The sequence below is a fragment of the Microcaecilia unicolor genome, chromosome 2 (genome assembly GCF_901765095.1).
Source record: "Microcaecilia unicolor chromosome 2, aMicUni1.1, whole genome shotgun sequence".
NCBI lineage: Eukaryota > Metazoa > Chordata > Amphibia > Gymnophiona > Siphonopidae > Microcaecilia > Microcaecilia unicolor.
Genome location: NC_044032.1, coordinates 646,647,083 through 646,670,126, shown reverse-complemented (window position 1 = coordinate 646,670,126; position 23,044 = coordinate 646,647,083).

Genomic DNA, 23,044 nt, shown 5'->3' with positions numbered 1-23,044 from the left:
ACTTGTCAGTCTTTTCTATACAAAAATACTTATAAAATGGCTCGGGGAGGAGTTCAAGATGGCGGCACGCCGCGATCGCGGTTACGTCCTCTCGAGGAGAGTTGCGAATTATACATTATTCTTCAAGTTAAAATGCCTCATACTGAACGGAAAGGTATGGTCAAGACTGGGGCCTCGTCGGACAGGAAATCCTCCCCTTTGCAAGAAACCATCGAGAGGTTTACCGTGAGGACGCCAGGCCAGATTGCTGGGAGGAGCCCTGCTGTCTCTTTGGGAGGAGACCTTCGGGACTTGGGGATGGATGTTACTCTGTCGTCCCCGGTGCTCAATCCACCGCCTCCACCTGAAGGACCTCTCTCCCAGCTGGGAACACCCGAATCGGAAGTCGGTGATGGTGGGACTCAGGAAAGAGGTTCTCTAGAGAGAGGAGCCAACGGAGGTTCGAGGCCTTTGGGCCTGCAAACTCAGCGTAGAGCTTTTCTATCAAAGCCGGAGATGGTGACATCGGAGAGCATATGGGAAGCTCTCCAACAACTAGATGTTAAACTGACCAACTCGACAGAAGAAATTGCCACCTTAGTGAGTACTGTTGATACGCTTTCTAAATCTTTGGATGTTATTAAAAATGACTCTAACAATCAAATGACTGAGCTTAAAGTAGAAGTGAAAAAATTACAAGAATTTTCAACTGTGACAATAAAAGATAAAAACTTGATTCACAGGAAAATTGAACAGATTGAGAATTATAATCGAAGATTGAATTTACGTTTCTTAAATGTTTCTAAAACTTTGGGGATCAGTCCTTTGGAAGTATTTAAAAAAATACCTGATAGAAGTTTTGAAATACTCTCCTGAACTTATTCCTCCAATTAATCGTATATATTATATCCCCAAAAAGAAGAAAATAGAGCCAGATTTGGGTATGGAGTCCCAACCACAAAAAAAGGATGAAGAAAAACTGAACTTGACTGATATTCTAGAATCATCTATACAGTGGCATAGGAAGGGGGGGGGGCGGGAGGGGCGGTCTGCCCCGGGTGCACGCGCTCGGGGGGTGCCAGCCCCGCTGGTTCCCTGCTCTCTCTGCCCCGGAACAGGTTGCTTCCTGTTCCGGGGCAGAGAGAGCAGGGAACCAGCGGGGCCGACGCAGCTCCGAGTGACGTGCACTCGGGGCGGATCGGCCCTCCCGCAGGCAAGAATGCGGTCCGGGGGGGGGATTGCGCTCCGGGGGGGGGGGGGGCGCCGCAGAGGGGGGGGGGTCGCGCCATGCTGCACCCGGAGGGGGGGTGCGCAGCGGCGACCCGCCCCGGGTGCCATTAGCCCTCGCTACGGCACTGCATCTATGTCAGAGGATTCTGAAAGGATGTCATTAATTGTTTCCTTTATATTTGAGCAAGATTTAGAGGTGGTTAAGCACTTATTCTTCAGGAATTCACAATCCTTGTTTTATGGGGGAAAAGATTTGGATGTACCCGGACGTCGCCAGACAAACCCAGGAAAGAAGAAGCGCCTTTTTAGCCATTAGGAAAGATGCCCTAGCAATAGGGGCTTCCTTTTACTTCAATTCTCCTTGCAAGTGTGTAATAAGATACTTAGGGCTTAAATATATCTTTTTCTATCCAGAACAATTAAGTGCTTTTGTTAATCTAAAAAAGTTGGAAGCAGTTTCACATCTGTGATTGAGAGTAGGATTTGTAATTGGGCTTGATTTTAGGTGGGTGAAGCAATATTCATTTATGATTCTTACTAGCCGTTCAGCCCGTAAAAACGGGCTAGTCTAGGGGGGGGGGGTTGAAAGGCCCCCCACCCCGCCGCCGAGTTCGCCACTGCCGCTCCCCCTCCGAGTTGGTCCCCCCTCCCCCCCGGAGCCGTCGCCATCCACCTTCCACCCGGTCGGGCCCTCACTCCGCTATTGAAACAGCGAGGGCACGCAGCACACAGCTCTACTGCTGAGCTGCCGTGGCCTTCCTTCTTCTTCTCTGCCTGTGTCCCGCCCTCGTGTGACGTAACGTCGTCGAGGGCGGGACACAGGCAGAGAAGAAGAAGGAAGGCCGACGGCAGCTCAGCAGTAGAGCTGTGTGCTGCGTGCCCTCGCTGTTTCAATAGCGGAGCGAGGGCCCGACCGGGTGGAAGGTGGGTGGCGGCGGCGACTCCGGGTGGGGGGAGCGTTAGCGACGGCGGTGTCCCTCGCAAATGCGCAGTAGAGACCCTCTCTGTTCCGCCCTCATCATCACGTATTGGCGCGGGGGCGGGGCAGAGAGGGTCTCTACTGCGCATTTGCGAGTGAGTACGACACTTGCCATTTATATATATTGATGATACCTTTAGGTTTTCTCCTGAATAATATGTTTACTCATCCCCTAAGTTTAGTGGTCTAAAGAAGACATATAAGGCTTTTTTTTTCTTTTTTTTCCTTTTTTTGTTATGAAATTGCAGATATATGCTTGTCTGTTTGCTTATCAAGTATTTCACTTGTAAAACTTAAATTGTAAATTTATAAAAAATAAAATAAAATTTTTAAAAAATACTTATAAAATGGGGGAAAAAAAGAAGGAACAAAATCAAAAAAGAAATCCTTTCACTTCAAAGGTTCAGAGTTGTAGAAGGTGTCACCATTTGCCGTCAAAGTTTGGACTGTAAAAAGAGTCTTAGAATTTGGACTCAGAGCAAGATGCACTAAAGACGTCGCTAATTCCCGTTCCCTACGGATTCCATAGCGAATCGGTAGGGAACGGGAATGCACCAACGATAGGAATGCAAATGAGCTACTCGTTGTAGCTCACTTGCATTCTCTATTCCTTCGCTACCTGAGTCGGAGAATTGGGACGTCCCTTTTGATTAGGCTCCTCTTCCTGGTCTCTTCAGCCAATCAAACCGGCTTAGCCGGCTGTTGTAAGCGAAACGCGCTCTGATTGGCTGAAGAGACCAGGAAGAGGAGCCTAATCTAAAGGGACGTCCCGATTCTCCGGCAACCAGGAAAATAGAAAACTTTTGCTGTGGAGGGGTAAGTGGCGCGGCGAAGACAAAATAGAAGGGGGAAAAAAACACCAGCGCCGGCAGAGCTGAAAAAAAAGACGTCTCTCAGAAGCGCAGGGAGAGTACATCCTTAAAGGACGCCCCTCACATGCGCTCCCTGCTTTTTTTTTTACCTTTTTTGGGGGGCCCTTTTCCTTTCCGATTCCCTCACAGGAGCCCTAACGAGAGGTGCAGACCTCCCGTTACGGTTCCTACGGTAAGGGAATCGGAAAAACGGTAGTGCATCTCATTATAATAGCTTTTGAATCATTTGCATTCCATTTTCGTTGCCTGCTACCGTGGCAGGGAAAATGCCCTTAGTGCGTGCCCCGGGTAAACTACTTGCGTTTTAAACTGGCTGGAACCAGTTTAAAACGCAAGTTGTGGGCTCGTTAGGTTTTGTGCATCTGGCCCTCAGCCTTTTCCCTTGGTCCCTGGTCGTCCTGAGGCTGATTGATGGTCTGTTTCTGTGCCTCAGCCTGTCCCCCCCTCCCCCCTGCTTGTTTCACTTTCTCTGACTTCAATTAACACAGTGAACCATAAACATTTTCTATGAGCTCTGACTTACAAACCATTAAGGAAGACATTTTTCACTGTATAAACTGTTGATATTATAAAATGACCAACCACGGATGAACTTCAATCCTTTGTATGTGATAGAGATTCTGTTTGGGTACATTTATTTGGCTGATAAGACAAAATTCCACTCAAAGCTGTGTGGGGCAGCTCCTGTCTAGTCATAACTCAAGAACTAATTACGAGGACTCTATACAGTCTGGATTTAGAGCGGAGAAAAAACTGAAACATCAAATATGGAGGTTTTACATAACACTTCTGAGATGCACAACCGCTGTGAGACTGTTTTACTTTCTTCCGATTTGTCCTCCTGTCCTATGAGGAAAGGCTAAAGAGGTTAGGGCTCAGCAGCTTGGAAAAAAGACGAACCGCCAGAACCGATATACTCATATCACCCCTCTCCTCAGGTCACTTCACTGGCTCCCGATCAGATACCGCATTCAATTCAAGCTTCTCCTTCTCACCTACAAATGCACTCAGTCTGCTGCCTCTCACTATCTTTCTACCCTCATCTCCAGGGCCGTGCCTAGGGTCTCCGGCGCCCCCCTGCAGTTGGCCTCTCCGGCGCCCCCCCCCCCCCCACGAAAACGAGCGCTACACTACCCGCGCTCTTCTCCCCAGATCCTTTTTTTTTTGTTTAAATTTACCTCTCCGGCGCATGGCAGCGTTAGTGAGAAGGAGGCGGCGCTCCCCCGCCCCGACGTGTCTTGACTTCGCTGTGTCCCGCCTTCTTCTGACGTCAGAAATGACGTCAGAAGAAGGCGGAACCGAGCGAAGGAAAGACACGTCGGGGCGGCCGGGGGAGCGCCGCCTCCTTCTCACTTACGCTGCCGCGCGCCGGAGAGGTAAATTTAAACAAAAACAAAAAAAAGGATCTGGGGAGAAGAGAGCGAGGTAAGCATGGTGCGGCGGGGCGCCCCCCAGAGGATGGCGCCCTCCTGCCATGCTTACCTCGCTTACCGCATCGGCACGGCCCTGCTCATCTCCCCTTACGTTCCCGCCTGTAACCTCTGTTCACAGGATAAATCCCTCCTCTCAGTACCCTTCTCCACCACCGCCAACTCCAGGCTCCGCTCATTCTGCTCTTTGAGCAGGGACTGTCTCTCTTTGTTAAATTGTACAGCGCTGCGTAACCCTAGTAGCGCTCTAGAAATGTTAAGTAGTAGTAGTAGATATGATTGACATCAGTGGCGTTCCTAGGGGGGCTGACACCCGGGGCGGATCGCCGATGCGCCCCGCCCCCCCCCCCCGGGTGCAGCGTCCCCTTGGATGCAGCGCGACCCCTCCCCCCCGGCGAAAGGACACCCCCCCCCCCTGTGAAATAACCTGTTCTGGGGCAGAGGGAGCATGGAATGAATGACGGATAGGCACGCGTGGCACCCCCCCCAGCGGCGTGCACCCGGGGTGGGGGGTTGTTTCACGGGGGGGGGGGGGGGTGTCCTTTTGCTGGGGGAGAGGGTCACGCTGCATCCGGGGGGATTATACATCTAACCTAACTGGCAGAGCTAAGCGGTTTAACAGACTAAAAAAAAAGTTCACATCCCAACTTTATTTGGAATAAAGTCCCTCGGGAGTTGCACCATCTGTCAAAATTGCTTCCTTTCAGAAAACATTTGACATACTTAGTAAATTGTGGTATTTTAAAAAAGGGTTTAGCGGTCCAGAAAACTATGACCTTGAATTTCTTCTTCACAATCCTCTCTATTTTAGGGTCCCACAAGATCATGGCCTGCTGATTTTCTATGATCTTTTCAGGGGTTTGATCCCACTAGTTACAGTAAAATCATACATTTTGCAGATATCATAGCATAATAATTTGCTACAGGCACTGGTTAGACGACCTATACCAGTGTTTCCTAAGTCCAGTCCTAGAGTACCCCTTCGCCAGTCAGGTTTTCAGGATATCAGAGCTGCCAAGGGGTCCTGAATTTTGAGAGGGAGATTTTAGTACACGCCCCAGCCACGCCCACTCTGGCTTGGCTCCGCCCACTCTACCTTGTGTCATCTTGAATTTCTTTTGATGTAGGCATAGGAAAAAAAAAAAGATTGAAATCCTCCCAGGTGGAGGAGTGGCCTAGTGGTTAGGGTGGTAGACTTTGGTCCTGGGGAACTGAGGAGCTGAGTTTGATTCCTGGCACAGGCAGCTCCTTGTGGCTCTGGGCAAGTCACTTAACCTTCCATTGCCCGCTGCATTGAGCCTGCCATGAGTGGGAAAGCGTGGGGTACAAATGTAATAAAAAATAAACCCAATTCATGTTTAATATGGGACATAAATTATGTAAATAAATAAATAGAAACTCTGAATGTTAAATACCTGATTCTCATAGAGGCCATTTACCTTGAGGAAAAAAAAATCTCTGCATGAATATAACAGTGCGAATATAACAGTGCTAGGGTGTCCCTATAACCAGTCCCTTCAAATGATACACTGATTATACTGTACTTTCTAACAAATGACTACTCTACCCATAGGAGCCAACTTTTCAAAATTATTGGGGGTGCTAAGCCCAATGGAAATAACCCCCTCCCTGGACACATACAAGGATTTTTCTCAATATTGGGGGTGCTCAAGCACCCACGGCTCCAATTGTATGAAAAGTTATTCCCTTATTATACTTCCTTTGTGTACATCTGTATACTGCACAAACCAGCAATGTTTGGAAATATAAGTGAGATAAATTAAAAAAAAAATGCTACCAACAATATAAGATTGACAACGTGGATGTAGCAGCTCAGAGGTTACTCTTTGCTTACTTTGTTGAAGGAAAAACAGAGACCAACCATTGGCTTCAACTTTTCATCTCGACAGTCTCCCTCCACAATGCAGCCTCTGCTCTGTGCAGCAACCGCGCCAAAAAAAAAAAAAAAGCAAAACGCGGGGCCGCAGCAGCCTTCAGGCATGCGCTGTCAGCGCTGCCGGTCCTCTGCCACCACTGATGTCAACTTCAAGTTCCGGGGGCAGAGGACCGGCAGAACTGACAGCGCATGCCTGAAAGCAATGCTGCGGCTCTGTGTTTGCTTTTTTTTGTTTGTTTGTTTGTTTTTCCGCCGCTGCTGCATTGGGAGAAGCAGCGGCAGTAAGAAAAACCGACTACATCTCAGCGGGAGACTTTCCCGCTTTGGCGGGACGGTGGGAGATGGCCCCGCTGAATGCAGGAGACTTGGCAGGTCTGGGATATCCACAATGAATATGTATGAACTTGATTTGCATACACTGCCTACATTATATGCAGGTCCCTTCCATGCATATTCATTTTGGATATCCTGAAAATCTGACTGGCAAGAGGTGTTCCAGGACCGGACTTGGGAAACACTGGCCTATACTTTCATCTTTGATATTCTTTAGGGCTGCTTTTACCAATGGACAAAAGGGGCAGCTGGAGTGATCCTGAGCACAAAGCCCACTCCACTCCAGCATCTTCCTTCCCTCTTCCCCTACCCTCCCCCTCCCCAGTTTAGCCGATTCCCAGGAATAGAAAAACAACATCAATTGCGATCCCCTTTGATTAGTGCAAGGGGCACCATAACATGGCAGAGCTGAATCACCTGCTACTTGAAAGTTGTTCTAGAAAAGGAAGGAGGAGGGGGTGGGAGCATAGGTAGGGTAAAAACAGGATCAGGGTTTGAAAGTGTTAATGGAAAGATTCTGGGAAGAATGGTTTGGATGGATAGCGAGGGAAGGTTGGAGACAGTGAAGCAAAAGCCGATTGGAGCACGGGACTGGGGACGGGATCCAATCGGCATTGAGTAGAGGGTTAATTGGTGGCAACGAGTTTGGCGGGAAACAGTTTGGTACAGGAGCCCAGGCATGTGGAGGGCGTCAAACCGCCCACCCGCCTGAGGTTTCATGGATATTTGGCAGGAAGTTGGTGAGTGGTTTGGTTGGGGAGTTTCTCTTTGGGCATGAAAGGATGGTTAGGAATTTTGTTGCAGCGGAGTTTGGTAGTCAACAGTAGCTGACAGAATTGATTGGGGTAGATGTAACGTAGTAACATAGTAGATGACGGCAGAAAAAGACCTGCACGGTCCATCCAGTCTGCCCAACAAGATAAACTCATATGTGCTACTTTTTGTGTATACCTTACCTTGATTTGTATCTGCCATTTCCAGGGCACAGACCGTAGAAGTCTTGCCCAGCACTAGCCCCACTAGTGATGAGGAAATTGGGGGATGAGGTCATGAAACTTGGGGTGAGGACAAAGGCAGGATCTTGCATTACCGCAGAGCCTGTCATGGAAGTAAAAATAAAAACAATTATTCAAATGTTTATTCTTAGTTCGTTACCAACTAACTACAAAGTGGTAATATTTACTAGGCAATATTCGTATTTGATTCAATTCATCCCCTAAGACATTATTCATATTTGGCTGAATAGCGGAGGCGTAGCCAGACCTCTACTGTGGGGGTGGGGGGGGGGAGCCTGAGCTCAAGGTGGAGGGACCCATTTTGCCCCAGTTCCCCACTGCTTTCTGCTCCCGCCGCTGCCCCACAGACGTAGGCTGGCAGGGGTCCCCAAGCCCCGCCAGCAGAAGACTTCCTGTCCCGATTTCTTGCTCCAGCTCGCATGCTGAGTTTTAGTGAAACTGAGCATGTGCAAAAATCAGCATTCACACGAGGGACGGGGAAGCAGAACAGGCAGTGCAGCGGTGAATATCGCTGCAAGAAAGCATCTGATGGCGGGGCTTGGGGACCCCCGCCAGCCAAACCAGCAGACTTTGGGGTCCCAAACCCAAATTGGGGGACCCAGGCCCCCCTTGGCTACGTCACTGCCAAATAGCGACTTAAATTTGAATACAAATAATCCAGGGCTAAATCCTATTGAAATACGCTCTTGATCTCTGATTTCACTTTTATTATTTGTTATGTTAAATTCAATGTCATTTATTCGTATTCGGCCGAATAATATTTTTCATTATTTGTATTCTTATGAATAGTAAAATATGCTATTCATACAGCTGTAATATTTATATTACATTGCAGCTCCATTTATATTCCAGATTTACCTATAAGGTTCAATGTAGATCACAATAAGATAATCCAGCTCAATTTACATACCGGGAACACACAAAGTCAGAAATATACATGAACCTCTTACAGTTAAAAATTCACCCCCTGTTTGCTAAGCCGCGTGACAATGCCGACACAGCCCATTCAAAGTGAATGAGCTGTGTCGGCGTTAGCGCACCACCAGCTGCTAGCGTGGCTTTGTAAACAGGGGGGGTTAAGTGGCGTAGCTACGGGTGAGCCTGAGTGGGCACAGGCCCACCCATTCTTGGCTCAGGCCCACCCAGCGGCAACGCCACACTGCTCTCTTCCACCTCTCCTCTGCGGCATCCTAGCATCTGCACTTCTGTCTCTGAACCCCGCCCCTCCCCGGTGTACTTGCGCCGCGGGCTTCCATCTGCCACATTCCACCAGACAGGAAATAGACAATGATGTACGCAAGGGCAGGATGCAGGAGATGGAAACCTGCGGGTCCAGCGCAAGCAGCGAGAATAAATTGCTGCAGGCACTGAGGACACCTGTACGGTACACCACGGAGGGATGGGGTTCAGAGACAGGAGCGCAGATGCCGGGACACTCAGAGGAGGCTTGCCTCCCCAAATATTTCATTCTAGAGATGCCATTCGGCAAATCTCTCAACATGAATATTCATTATAGATATTCTGAAAGTGTGTCTGGGTTCCAAGAACAAAAGAAAAGAGGTGAGTGGATTGGGCTAGCAAGTCTCAAAATAACTTCTTGTGTTTGCCTCCCAGACAGGTTGTCAGACTTGTGAGTTCTTGTACCAAGTAGAGCGCTGCTGAGCCCGGTACTCAGGCCAGGTTCCGCTTGGCGGCCGGACAACCCCGGGTTTCACTTACGCTGACCGCCGTTCCCCAGAGGTTGAGCCCCTGGGTGCGGCCGGCCTGCAGGACTTACGAGACGGAGCAGGAAGCCGGGTGGTGAACGTAATGGCCAGACAGGCAGCAGGCAGGGGAGTAATCCATGAACAGGCAATGTCAACAGGCAAGCAGCAGACAGGGGAGTAAACCAGGCACAGGCAAAGTCAGTAGGCAGGCAGCAAGTCAAGAGAGTAATCCAGGTACAGGCAAAGTCAGTAGGCAGGCAGCAGGCAAGAGAGTAAACCAGGTACAGGCAAAGTCAGTAGGCAGGCAGCAGGCAAGAGAGTAATCCAGGTACAGGCAAAGTCAGTAGGCAGGCAGCAGGCAAGAGAGTAATCCAGGTACAGGCAAAGTCAACAACGAGGGACAAAGGAGATAAGAAGTACACTACTGAGCAAGTAACACCTACCAAAGTAGAAGGCAGGGGAGTAATCCAGGAACAGGCAATGTCAACAGGCAAGCAGCAGACAGGGGAGTAATCCAGGCACAGGCAAAGTCAGTAGGCAGGCATCAGGCAAGAGAGTAATCCAGGTACAGGCAAAATCAGCAATGAGGGACAAAGGAGAGAAGAAGTACACTACTGAGCAAGTAACACCTACCAAAGTAGAAGCTGAAGCATGGAGGCCAGGAAGAGCTCAGCTGATAAAGTGCTGGCGTCTGACGCCAGCAGGGAGAAGGGGCACAGCCATAGGACAAGAGCAGGGGAAGGAGGAACCGGAAGACCAATAGGAGAGAAGCAAGGGAAGCCAGGCAGAGAGAGAGCAGACCCAGGAAGCAAAGCAATCAAGGAGCCTGCAGCCAGAGAAGAACTACACACAGATGGCTTAGGGCTGTTTCAGTCAAGTGTGTGTGTCGACGGGGCCCCACGCAGCCCAAGGACGCCGCTTGCGTTGAGGTAGGGGACATGACACAGGTCCCTTCAGCTGTCACCTCAACCAAAAGAACGGAGAAGAAAGTTTATGAAGTCCAATAGCCAGGGCCAATGGACTTCTGTCTGGTTGCCATCTTTCCCACAAACGCCGGTGCGGTGCATAATGAAAACCAGCTGAGTGACTCTGGGTTCACATGCCTTTTCCTTCCAATTCCAGCTCTGAGAGATCACAATCCTTCACAGTTTCTCACAGCTGCCAGCTGTTCATCCTATCTCTGCAAGAGGTGAAGTTTCCAATAACAGCTATTATGGTAGCAAAGGTCAGATGTGGGGTGTTTGATGAGTTGCTAAAGAGAAGCACCAAAAGGATCCTACAGAGGGGACGGGAGTCTTTGATGAAGCAGATTTTTCTATATTCTCTGGAGCACTAAGGAAGAAAGTTTTGAATACAACGAGTGGTTCTGTCTTAATCATACCCTGCCAATAAAAAAAAGTGACATTAATCCAGTGTTAGCAATTACTATGCACTGCAAGGAGCCAGAGACTTCCAGAAAAGCGGAAAACTCTCTATCGCAGTTTGCAAAGAGTTTGCTTTTCTCACTGATTTTGCTTTCCTTGTTAAGGCTTTTTCCTTGCTAAGCGAGTTCATATCTGACATGGCAAGGCCAAACCTTTTTCTAAAGGAAATCTCTGTTTAAATGATCTGATTCCCATTTGTAAACACTCCCGAAGTCCTAATGACCTTACCACGTATGAGTTTTCCATTTGTCCCGTACCTTAACGTTTCCTGTGTGACTAACCCTGGTTCTCCGAGTCTCTGTTAATAACAGACCATTTAAATGTTCTGTGATTCAGTGCAACAATGACTTATATTATTTGTATACTCAATACATTAAATCGAGGCGACGTTATTCCAGCCTTCATACCCATTACAGCAATTTCACATGCTGGCTTTTTGGCTGATGTTTTGGCGCTCTTGCAATAAAGACTACAGTGTTCCTTCTTCAATTCCAAATATTCAATTATAACCACGAAATGAACTTTTAAACGGTGCTAAACTGATATTAGCGTGGGAAAAAGGGGTCATCGTGCTGAAACTTATCTGTGAAACACCTGCACGCTGTTAACGTCGAGCGACTCGGCGCTGAGTTTTGCTGACTCAGGGCCCCTTTTACCAAGCTGCGGTAAAAGGGGCCCTGCGCTAACGGCAGTGCGTGCTTTCGCCACGTGCCGAGGCCCCGGTTACCGCAGAGGGTAAAAAGGCCGAGAAAAGAAATGGCCATGCGGTAAGTTCGCCTCAATGGGTGGCGGTAAGGGCTCCCACGCTAACCTGCTACTACTACTACTACTACTACTATTTATCATTTCTATAGTGCTACAAGGCGTACGCAGCGCTGCACAAACATAGAAGAAAGACAGTCCCTGCTCAAAGAGCTATGTAATAAAAGTGAGCCAAGTATAGGACAATCAAGCCATTGTGACATCACTGATGAGGTTGGCTCTTATTGGTGGACTGAGGCATTATGACATCACACTATTAGCTCTGGTTACGAGACTACTACTACTACTACTATTTAGCATTTCTATAGCGCTACAAGGCGTACGCAGCGCTGCACAAACATAGAAGAAAGACAGTCCCTGCTCAAAGAGCTATGTAATAAAAGTGAGCCAAGTATAGGACAATCAAGCCATTGTGACATCACTGATGAGGTTGGCTCTTATTGGTGGACTGAGGCATTATGACATCACACTATTAGCTCTGGTTACGAGACTACTACTACTACTACTATTTAGCATTTCTATAGCGCTACAAGGCGTACGCAGCGCTGCACAAACATAGAAGAAAGACAGTCCCTGCTCAAAGAGCTATGTAATAAAAGTGAGCCAAGTATAGGACAATCAAGCCATTGTGACATCACTGATGAGGTTGGCTCTTATTGGTGGACTGAGGCATTATGACATCACACTATTAGCTCTGGTTACGAGACTACTACTACTACTACTATTTAGCATTTCTATAGCGCTACAAGGCGTACGCAGCGCTGCACAAACATAGAAGAAAGACAGTCCCTGCTCAAAGAGCTATGTAATAAAAGTGAGCCAAGTATAGGACAATCAAGCCATTGTGACATCACTGATGAGGTTGGCTCTTATTGGTGGCCTGGGGCATTATGACATCACACTATTAGCTCTGGTTACAAGAGACTACTACTACTACTATTTATCATTTCTATAGTGCTACAAGGCGTACGCAGCGCTGCACAAACATAGAAGAAAGACAGTCCCTGCTCAAAGAGCTATGTAATAAAAGTGAGCCAAGTATAGGACAATCAAGCCATTGTGACATCACTGATGAGGTTGGCTCTTATTGGTGGACTGAGGCATTATGACATCACACTATTAGCTCTGGTTACGAGACTACTACTACTACTACTATTTAGCATTTCTATAGCGCTACAAGGCGTACGCAGCGCTGCACAAACATAGAAGAAAGACAGTCCCTGCTCAAAGAGCGGGAAAAATACAGAGATACATTTCCATAGCGCCAGAAATGGCACGCCCTGGGGGGGGGGGGGGTTATTTATATATTTATTTATCATATTTATTTATTTATCACATTTATACCTCACATTTTCCCACATGTTTGCAGGCTCAATGTGGCTTACAATAGACCGAAAAGGCTATCGCCACTCCAGTAGTTATACAAATACAGTAGATTGTGGTAGTCAGAGTGGATAGAAAGAACAGGGTATAAAGGGAAAAGGGTAAAGGCAAGAGAGTCCAAAATGGTCCCATTTATATGCTGCTATGAAGGACTTTGGGTTTTATGTTGGAGCCTGGGGGTAGACCTTCCGGAATAGGCTGGTCTTGAGTAATTTCCTAAAGTTGAGATGGTTTTGAGTAGTTTTGACAGCTTTTGGCAGTCCATTCCATAATTGGGTGCTGATAAAGGAAAAGGAGGAAGCGTAGGTGGATTTATATTTGAGGCTGTTACAGGTAGGGTTACCATATGTCCGGATTTACCCGGACATGTCCGGGCAACCGGGCTGGTTTTGCCAATCTGCCCGTTTGTCCAGAAATCCGGCCAAATGGGCAGATTGCTAGACTCCCCTCCCCTTACTTATTACTGCCCTGGTGGTCTAGTGACCTCTTCCGCCTTCGAGGCAGGAAACAGCCCCCTCTCTCCTGCCCGGAGTCACTGCCCTGCATGCATCCTTCCTGTTCCTGATCTCGGCACCGATTCAAAATGGCCACCAAGAGTTGACATGACCTCGCGAGACTTCAACTCTTGGCGGCCATTTTGACTCGGCGCTGAGGATCAGCAACAGAAAGGATGCATGCAGGGCAGCGCTCTGGGCAGGAAAGAGGGGGCTCTTTCCTGTCCCAAAGAGGTCACTAGACCACCAGGGTAGTAGTAAGGAAAGGGGAGGGGGGTGACGGGGAGGGGGAGTGACGGGGTGTGTGACAGGGGGGAGGGGAAAATGTGACAGGGGGCGGAGCGATGGTGTGAAAGGGGGCGGGGTGTGTGGTGGGGCGGGGCATGTGTCCTCCTTTTGGGGGGACAAAATATGGTAACCCTAGTTACAGGTAGGATAATGGAGATTTAGGAATGGACGGGATGTGCTCGATGTATTCCTGGCTGGAAGATTGATTAGGGTGCTCATGTATCCTGGGGCTTCTCCATAAAGAATTTTGTGGACAAGGGTGCAGATTTTGAAGTTAATTCGTTCCTTTATTGGGAGCCAGTGCAATTTCTCTCGAAGGGGCTTGGGACTTTCAAATTTGGATTTACCAAAGATTAGTCTTGCTGCTGTGTTTTGGGCAGTCTGAAGGTTCTTTACAAGTTGTTCTTTGCATTCCATTACAGTAGTCTAGGTGACTTAATACCAGGCTGCTGCGGTAGCCTGGTAATCGTTTTGGATTGGCGCACTGCAAGCCCTACTGCCACGCGCCAACCCTTTAGTAAAAGGGCACCTCACTGTGTCAAGAGATCGGGCAGTAATTTCTCCACAAATGCTGAGAAGCACACATTCCGCTGGATCCTATATAGCGTTCTAGAGTTACGCGTGATTTTGTACATAAATCTAGGCATATTTTATAACTACACACGTAGATAAATTGCTTTAACAAGTTGATAAGTGTTGTTAACAGCTGTTAACAAGCAATAACGAGCACTAATTGGTAAAAAATTAGAATTTATGAGCGTGCATTGCTAAGCGTATTATCGTGGGCATAGTTTGACAGTTTCATTTGGGGGCAAAGGGTGGGGCGTGTTTCTCTCCCGCTGCTGCTGCCACCACCACCACAGCACTGGAGTCTTCCAGTGGCGCCCAGTATCACCCTCCCCCGTCTTCCAATCCCCCGAGCCACCAGCAGCCTCAGCGAAAGCAGCACGCACGCTGCTTTAGACCTGCCCCGAAGGCCCTTCTTTCTCCTACAGCTTCCCACCTGCACAGGAACAGGAAGTTAAAGGAGAAAGAATGGCTTCCAGGGGCAGGTCTAAAGTAGCATGCGTGCTGCTTTCTCACAGAGGCTGCCGGCAGCTCGGGGATTGGAGAATGGGGTGGCAGCTCATTTGGGGGGCACTGCCCCTCCTCGCCCCCAAACTACGCCCATGCGTATTATGTAATGTACAGCGCCTAAATTCTAACACGTGCAGGCAAAAATGGGCATGGTTAGGGGCATTTTGTGGCCGTTCCAAAAATCTATGCGCATTTTTTAAAAATATGGGCCAGTCTAAGTAAATCTATCCGAGATATTTAGAATACGCTTATTATGTAGTTCATGCGACTGAATCTACACACATCCATTTACGCCAACGAAAAGCTGGTGTAAATCCCTGCGCGTAAATTTACGTGTGGTATTTAGAATACACTTAGGCGTAATTGCCTAGCGCATGTTCATTTTAATCACCATATATAGAATCAGGCCCATTGGGGAGAATTCAGTAATTGATGTCCAAAGTTAGACTCCGGGAAGTATTTTGCAAAGACAGCAATGTACGGAGCACCTTTTGGGCGCTAAATTTACACCTGCTAAGACCTGCTATGTTCCTGGGGCCCAACTTAGATGCGGAAATTGCGTTACTCTATACCATTTCACCTAAATTCCTTGACTGCCCCTGACCCTCCCTTGCCCCACCCCTTTTTGAAATGTGCACCATAAAATTTAGGTGTGCTGCATCAATTAAGAATTTAACATCTGCTAAATCAATTAGTCATCGGAAAAATTTCGAAACGCATTTAGGAAATAAACTGAAAAATAATGACTTCAGAATGAACCAAGGAACTCTTTTATCAAACCACACTAGCGGTTCCCAGTGCAGTAATGCCGACAAAGCCCGTTTACTTTCGATGAGCTTCGTTGGCATTGCTGCGCAGGAACCGCTAGTGCAGCTTGATAAAAGAGTCCCTAAAATGTTTTTCTTTTTATGTCCCTATTAATTACCAAGAGAATTAATACAGTTACCAAACCCCCTGCTTAAAAAGCCACGCTAGCGGCACTCTGAACGGGCTGTGTCAGCGTTGTCCTACAGTAGCAGCTAGCAAGGCTTTGTAAACAGGGGGTGAGTCCTTACCATTTCTGTGACACAAGGGAGCATTGATCTTAGTAATTCACCTTGTCAATGACCATTAAGAGGGTGGGGGAAGGTGGATAAAATTAAGTTGGAGATGTGTATGGAAGGACACAGCATGTTATTGTCTAATGAAACTGTGAGACCCCGGGCGAGGGTTATGGGGTGGCCCTGGTAATAATTCAGCCAGACAAGGTATATAAATGTGAAAATAAAGGTTTTATTCACCTGAGCCCTATGACCTGTAACCTCACAGGCCAGGAACGTTTTAAAAGATAGTTCAAGACTACGTTTTTTTTTTTTTTTTTGACTATTTTTCTGAAACTCCTTTTAGTGAAACTGAGCAAATTTGGGGGGGGGTCCTGGTCCCTGTGGCCCCACCTAGTCAGTGGATTAGGAAGGGGGGCGGTGGGGTGGTCCGCCCCGGGTGCACGCCGCTGGGGGGGGTGTTTAAATTGTACAGCGCTGCGTAACCCTAGTAGCGCTTTAGAAATGTTAGTTAGTAGTAGTAGTAGTAGTAAGTAGTGTCGGCTCCGCTGGTTCCCTGCTCTCTGTGCCCCAGAACAGGTTACTTCCTGTTCTGGGGCAGAGAGAGCAGGGAACCAGCGGAGCTGACGCAGCTCCCAGCGACGACGTGCACTCAGGGCGGAGCGCCAGTGGTAAGAATGCGCTCTGAGGGGGGGGTGCGCGCACCGAGGGGGAGTGCGCCGTGCTGCACTTGGGGGGGGTGCGCAGCGGCGACCCGCCCCGAGTGTCAGCCGCCCTCGCTACGCCACTGGATTTAATTAACGTGGAGCAGCATTTTAGAAAGGACCTCCAACTCAGAATACAGACGTCCAAGTCAGTAGGTCACGAATGGCTGCATCCTTTTCTAAAATGCATGTGAGATGGACATCTTTGCTCTGGAAACTTCCAGCAAGAACATCCATTTTGACAAACTGAGGGGGCCTTTCACCAAGCTGCAGAAACAAAAGGGCCCTGCATTGGCGACGGGGGCCATTTTTCCTGTGCGCCAGGGCCTATGGCTATGCGGTAAAAGAACTCTTTACCTCATGGCTACGCGACGGGGAGCCCTTACCGCCACCCACTGAGGTGGTGATAAGGGCTCCCGCACTAACCCAGCGGTAACCAGGCAGTACGCGGTGATGCCTGATGACCACCGGGTTACCGCCGCGCAAGCCATTTCCGGGGGGGTTTCTTTTTCCCCCAGAAATGGCATATGCTCGGGGTGCTACTACTACCTGCGGTTGCGTTGGGCTGGCGGCAGTCCCGATAGAGCAAGCGGTAAGCCCGCATTGAACTTATCGCCGCTCTGTAAAAGGGCCCCTGAAATGTCCAAATTATGAACCAGGGAAAACATGGAACATGGACATCTGTGTGGGAGCAGAGGAACATCCTTCTTATAAAGTAGCCCCACAGCTAGAGCAGAGAGGTAGCCTAATGGTTAGAGCAGTAGAGTGAATACCAAGAATCTGAAGTGGAATTTGAACCCTAGTTCCTTGGTGCTCACTCTACTGCTCTCTCTCTCTCTCTCTTTATATATATATATATATATATATATATATATATATATATATATATATATATTATAAAGGCCCGTTTCTGACACATATGAAACGGGTGCTAGCAAGGTTTTCGTTGGATTGTTGTCCACGCGAGGCACCTGCCGCCACGTGATGCTGCCCCGCCGCCATCCCACCCTACCGTTTTGTAGTTTTGCTGGCGGGGGACCCGAAATCCCGCCAGCAGAATTACTCTGGTGTGTGCTGTGCTGATTCCGATGTGATCTTCTGCATTGGTAGCCTGTGCAGGGCAGGCTTCTGTGCGTCTGACGTCGTGCACGTGCAGGACGTCAGACGCACAGAAGCCCTGCCTGCACAGGCTAGTAATGCTGAAGATCATGCCGGAGTCAGAAGACAGGACTTGTTCTTGCGGGGTTTCGGGTTCCCCGGCGGCAAAGCTACGCGTCGGTGGGTGGGTGGGTAGGTGGGGTTGGTTTTTGCTTTGCTTTTTTTGTTTCCTTGTTTTTCATGGGTGGGTTGGTGGAGGGGCGGCGCGTGGGGTGGGTGTTGGACATCCGCGTGTTTCCCTACTCCTCCCCCTGCTTGTTTGCAATTTTTTCTTTGTCACCCTTAACGTTCTTTGGGCCAAGTTTCTGAAGTCACAGCACAACGTTAAAGGGTTCGTTTGTCGTCATGACGTTTGATGCGAGGGCGGGGCACAAAGCCATAGTGGGATGGCTTCACCACCATGAAGTTACGAACCCTTTATCGTTGTCCTTTGAGTTCAGAACCTTTGTCCTCAGAACGTTGAGGGTGCGTTTTATTATAGTAGATATATATATATATAACCAGCTACTAAGTAGTAAATTTAAAACAAATCGGATAAAATATTTCTTCACTCAACAAGTAATTAAACTCTGGAATTTGTTGCCAGAGAATGTGGTAAAAGCAATTAGCTTAGCAGGGTTTAAAAAAGGTTTGGCTAATTCCATAAGCCATTATTTAAGATGGATTTGGGTTATCAATAGAAATCAAACAAAATAAACAAAATCAAACAAAATAAAACCCTGTCAGACTGTCATAGTAATGCTTGAATGTTTTCACTTATATACACTGTCAGCTAGCACATTTGCTTATTTCCGATCTGAGGAAGAAGGGCAACCTTCGAAAGCTAATCAAGAAATGTATTAAGTTATGTCCAATAAAAAAGGTATCATCTTATTTTCTTTCCATGTTTTATTTTGTTTGATTTCTATTGATAACCTTAAGAGTGGACTAACACGGCTACCACACTCCTCTACTTAAGATGGATTTGGGAAAATCCACTGCTCGTGTCTAGGATAAACAGTATAAAATCTATTTTACTGTTCTGGGATCTTGCCAGATACTTGTGACCTTTATTGGCCACCATTAGAAACGTGACACTGGACCTTCGGTTTTTTTTTTTTGTCCCAGTACAAGGACACTTATGTTCTTGGCTAAAGTGCGAGTTGAATCTGGGTCCCTTGGGTTTTAGTGCACTACACTAACCATTAGGCTACCTGTTAAGAATGCCCATAGTGCCCTCAGGGGTCATGGAGCCTCTTCCCCCCCCCCCCCCCCCCTTACTGGTTTCACATTCAGAGGAGAAGAAGGGGGACAGTAACCACTGGTGGATTAAGGACATGTTCTGCCTTAATCCTTGCAATGGAAGCTGCTCAATTAGAGCACCTCTCTGTAACCTGAATCTGACAAGTACCAAGTCTACATCGCAAGGGGTCTGGGTTTTGTGGTGCAGTGAGGGAAGTAAGCTAGTAAAAAGATCATAGGGACTGGGGAGGTATAAGTAAAAGAATTAGAGTAGGGAGCCAGGTTGTAAGTGAGGTGACTGGAGGTGCGGGTGGATTAAATGAGGGGAGGGGACTGGAGGGGGAATTGTAGGACAGAGGAGAGAGTGAATGAGGAAAGCATGGGGTGGTACTTCTTGACCTCACACCCTCCCAAACAGGCAAAGAGCTGGCCATGCTTTGGAATTTCAAGCCCCCTCCCTGCCCCCCCAACTGAGGAGGCTAAAGAGATTGGGCAGTGAAGCTAGTTTGCCCCCATTTTCCAAGTCAAGGGAGAGAATCTGATGATTTCAGCTAGAAACTAAGTTCTGTGCTCTGCAGGTTAAGGAGGGTGGAAATTTGCTGGGAAGGGAAAATTACTGATCATCCATGGGGGATGTAGGGTCACCAAGATTGATGGTTGAACATCAGAGGCTCTAGGACCACTAGGTAAATCATGGGGGGGGGGGGGGGGGGGCTGTAAAGGGAGGATGAAGTTACCAGGGCAAAGGAGGAGGAAGGTAGGGAAGAAGGACCCCATCCTCTTTACCTCCCTTCTCCCTCTTACCCCCGTAATTCTTCTTTCCCATCCCATCCTAAGGAGCTTAGCCGAGATTGGATGGCATAGCCGGTGGCGGGAGGCAGGGATAGTGCTGGGCAGACTTATACGGTCTGTGCCAGAACCTGTGGTGGGAGGCGGGGCTGGTGGTTAGGAGGCGGGGATAGTGCTGGGCAGACTTACACGGTCTGTGCCCTGAAAAGGACAGGTACGAATCAAGGTAAGGTATACACAAAAAGTAGCACATATGAGTTTATCGAGTTGGGCAGACTGGATGGACCGTGCAGGTCTTTTTCTGCCATCATCATCTACTTGTCAATTCTCAACCCTAAGTCATCCTTCAGACGTCAGCGTTCAGTGAGTCCAAGGAGGAAGATGTGAATAATGTGATGTTGCTGAGTGCGTGCATGTGCCAAAGCTTCAAGAATGAGACACAGATGTGGAGCTCTCTGTTCAGGTAGCCATGTAGAAGAAGGGTGACGTCTTCACCTGCCACCGGGCCAGGACTTCCGCTAAGTAAATTTTTGCATCCCACTTAGATGCTGATGTTAACAAGTCATTGAAGAACAGAAGCCTTTCTCCTAAGATTAGCATTCTAATGTTCTCTTAATTTTTATGACGTTAATTTTTAATTAAAAATAGCTTATGCTCTGCTCTGGTACCCTGGCGTTCTGTACTGTTTACTCAGCAGCATGTGTTGAAAGGTTTGCCACTATTTATCAAGGAGCTGGCTCTTGCTTATCAGATAGGCATTCAGGGCTGTGGAATAGTGCAGAATTTAATTTATGGTGCTGGTTTGCTTGTTTGATCTCTTTTATCAACCGATGTGGTCCATCTTGAACAAATTCCTAGGGAGGCATCTTTCATTTATCTCCATCTGCTCCTTAGACCAAAGTGAAAACAAAGAGGCTGCATTCCCCAGTAAAATTATTTAGACACGGTCCATTAGTTTACTTTCAAACTAACAATTTTGGACCTCCGCAGAGCCATGTTAAATAATGTTTCCTTTTCTTTTGCAGATAAACTGTCTATAGGTTCCAAAACTTCGGAGTAAACAGAGCTGTCTATGCTGATAGAAACATGGCGACACAACATGAGGACACAATGTCAGCAAGAGGATATTACAGGAACAAACAGTCACGAGCCCCGGACGGCTTGATTTATTAAGGTGTGGTAGCCTAGGAGAGGCCAGAAAAAAAGACTTAATCATTTTTTTTGTTTTATCTAATATGATCTATCAGGGGCCCTTTTACTAAGGCGTGACGAAAAATGGCCTGCGCTGGTGTAGGCGTGTGATTTGAACACGCACAGGTCCATTTTTCAGCACACCTGCAAAAAGGGCCTTTTTTTTGTGGCCGGAAATGGGCGTGCGGCAAAATTAAAACCAGCCAGCGTCCGTTTTCGGCATGAGACCTTACAACCACCCACTGACTTAGCGGTAAGGTCTCAGGCGTTAACCGGGTGGTAATTGTCAGCGTGCGTACACTACTGATTACTGGCCTCATGGAGTTTAAGGGGGGGTTCGGAGAGATTCCTGAAGGAAAAGTCCATTGAACATTATTAAAAAATTATTTTTTTTTGGGGGGGGGGGGGGTTGCCGGGTTCTTGAAGCCTGGATTGGCCGCTGTCGGAGACAAAATGCTGGGCTTCATGGACCCTTGGTCTTTTCCCAGTATGGCGGTGCTTATGTGCTTATATCGCGTGGTAGAAAAGTTTTACTGCGTGTTTTGTACGCGCATTAAAAATGGAATTACCATCCGGGGCAAGCAGTAGCCAGGCAGTAGTTCCGATTTGACGCGCATTGTACTTGCGTAGTAAAAGGGCCCCTTAGTGACATGAACAGGGAACTATTTGCCTATCCGGAAGGGTCATGGTGGCACAAAGAAACTTAAAATGGTCTAATTTGCAAATGATTTAGAACTCATAAGCTGTAACATCAGTCAACATTGTTAACTCATTTTTTATAAACACTCCTACACCCTCTTAACGTTTCTCCAGTATTTTTATTGCTCCCCTATTGCAGGGTTTTACGTAGTCATTGGGGTAGGAAGCTTCATTTCAGTAGTGATAAGGCTTGTTGTATTACAGTGTAACTCTAGGTTAAGTAAGCGCATCAGATGGGTTGCATAAATATATATTATGGACTGGTCTATTTATTTATTTAAATTATTTGTTTGTTACATTTTCCCACCTATTTGCAGGCTCATGTGGCTTGTATAGTACCCGAGAGGCTTTGAAGTCTCCAGTGAACAAATACAACGTAATGTTGTGATAGGATAGAGTTCATGTAGCACTGTCACATTATGGAGTTGTACAATGGAAGAGTTGAGTTATGTCCATTACGTACTTGAGTTTTGTTGTGTAGCAGAATTCAGGCATTTAGTTGAGTCGGTAGTGTATGCCTTTTGGAACAGGTTAGTCTTTAGTGATTTCCGGAAGTTTAGGTAGTTGTATGTTGTTTTCAAGGCTTTTGGTAATGCATTCCATAATTGCGTGCTTATGTAGGAGAAACTGGATGCATAGATTGGTATTTAAGACCTTTGCAGCTTGGGTAGTAAAGATTAGAAATGTTCGTGTTGATTCGGATGTGTTTTTGGTTGGTAAGTCGATCAGGTCTGACATGTATCCCGGGGCTTCACCGTAGATGATTTTGTGAACCAGGGTGCAGATTTTGAAAGCAATGCGTTCTTTGATTGGGAGCCAGTGTATCTTTTCGCGGAGGGGTTTTGCGCTTTCAAATTGCGTTTTCCCCAAATATAAGCCTAGCTGCCGTGTTTTGTGCGGTCTGAAGTTTCTTATAACCCACACAATCTAAAAATCCCATTAGCCCCCTCACACCAGATCCATCAGTTACACGACTAGAAACTTGTCCATTGAGATGTGCTAGAATGGCATATTCATCCATTCAAATCATCTATTATTGTGTTACCAAATGTGTTGGCCTTACTAATTTTGATTTGTATTTCACTGTCTGTCTCTCTGTCCTATCCCGGTGGATGGTAGTGTACCTCCGCTGCTATGCTATTCCCTATCAGTCATGGAAATGCAGGTCTTTTATGCTGTTTGATTTTATGTGATCTTTATGTGATCTTTTTATGCGATCTTTACCAAGCACCACCCCTGTACAAAAATAACATACATAGTAACATAGTAGATGACGGCAGAAAAAGACCTGCACGGTCCATCCAGTCTACCCAACAAGATAACTCATATGTGCTACTTTTTCTGTATACCCTACTTTGATTTGTACCTGTGC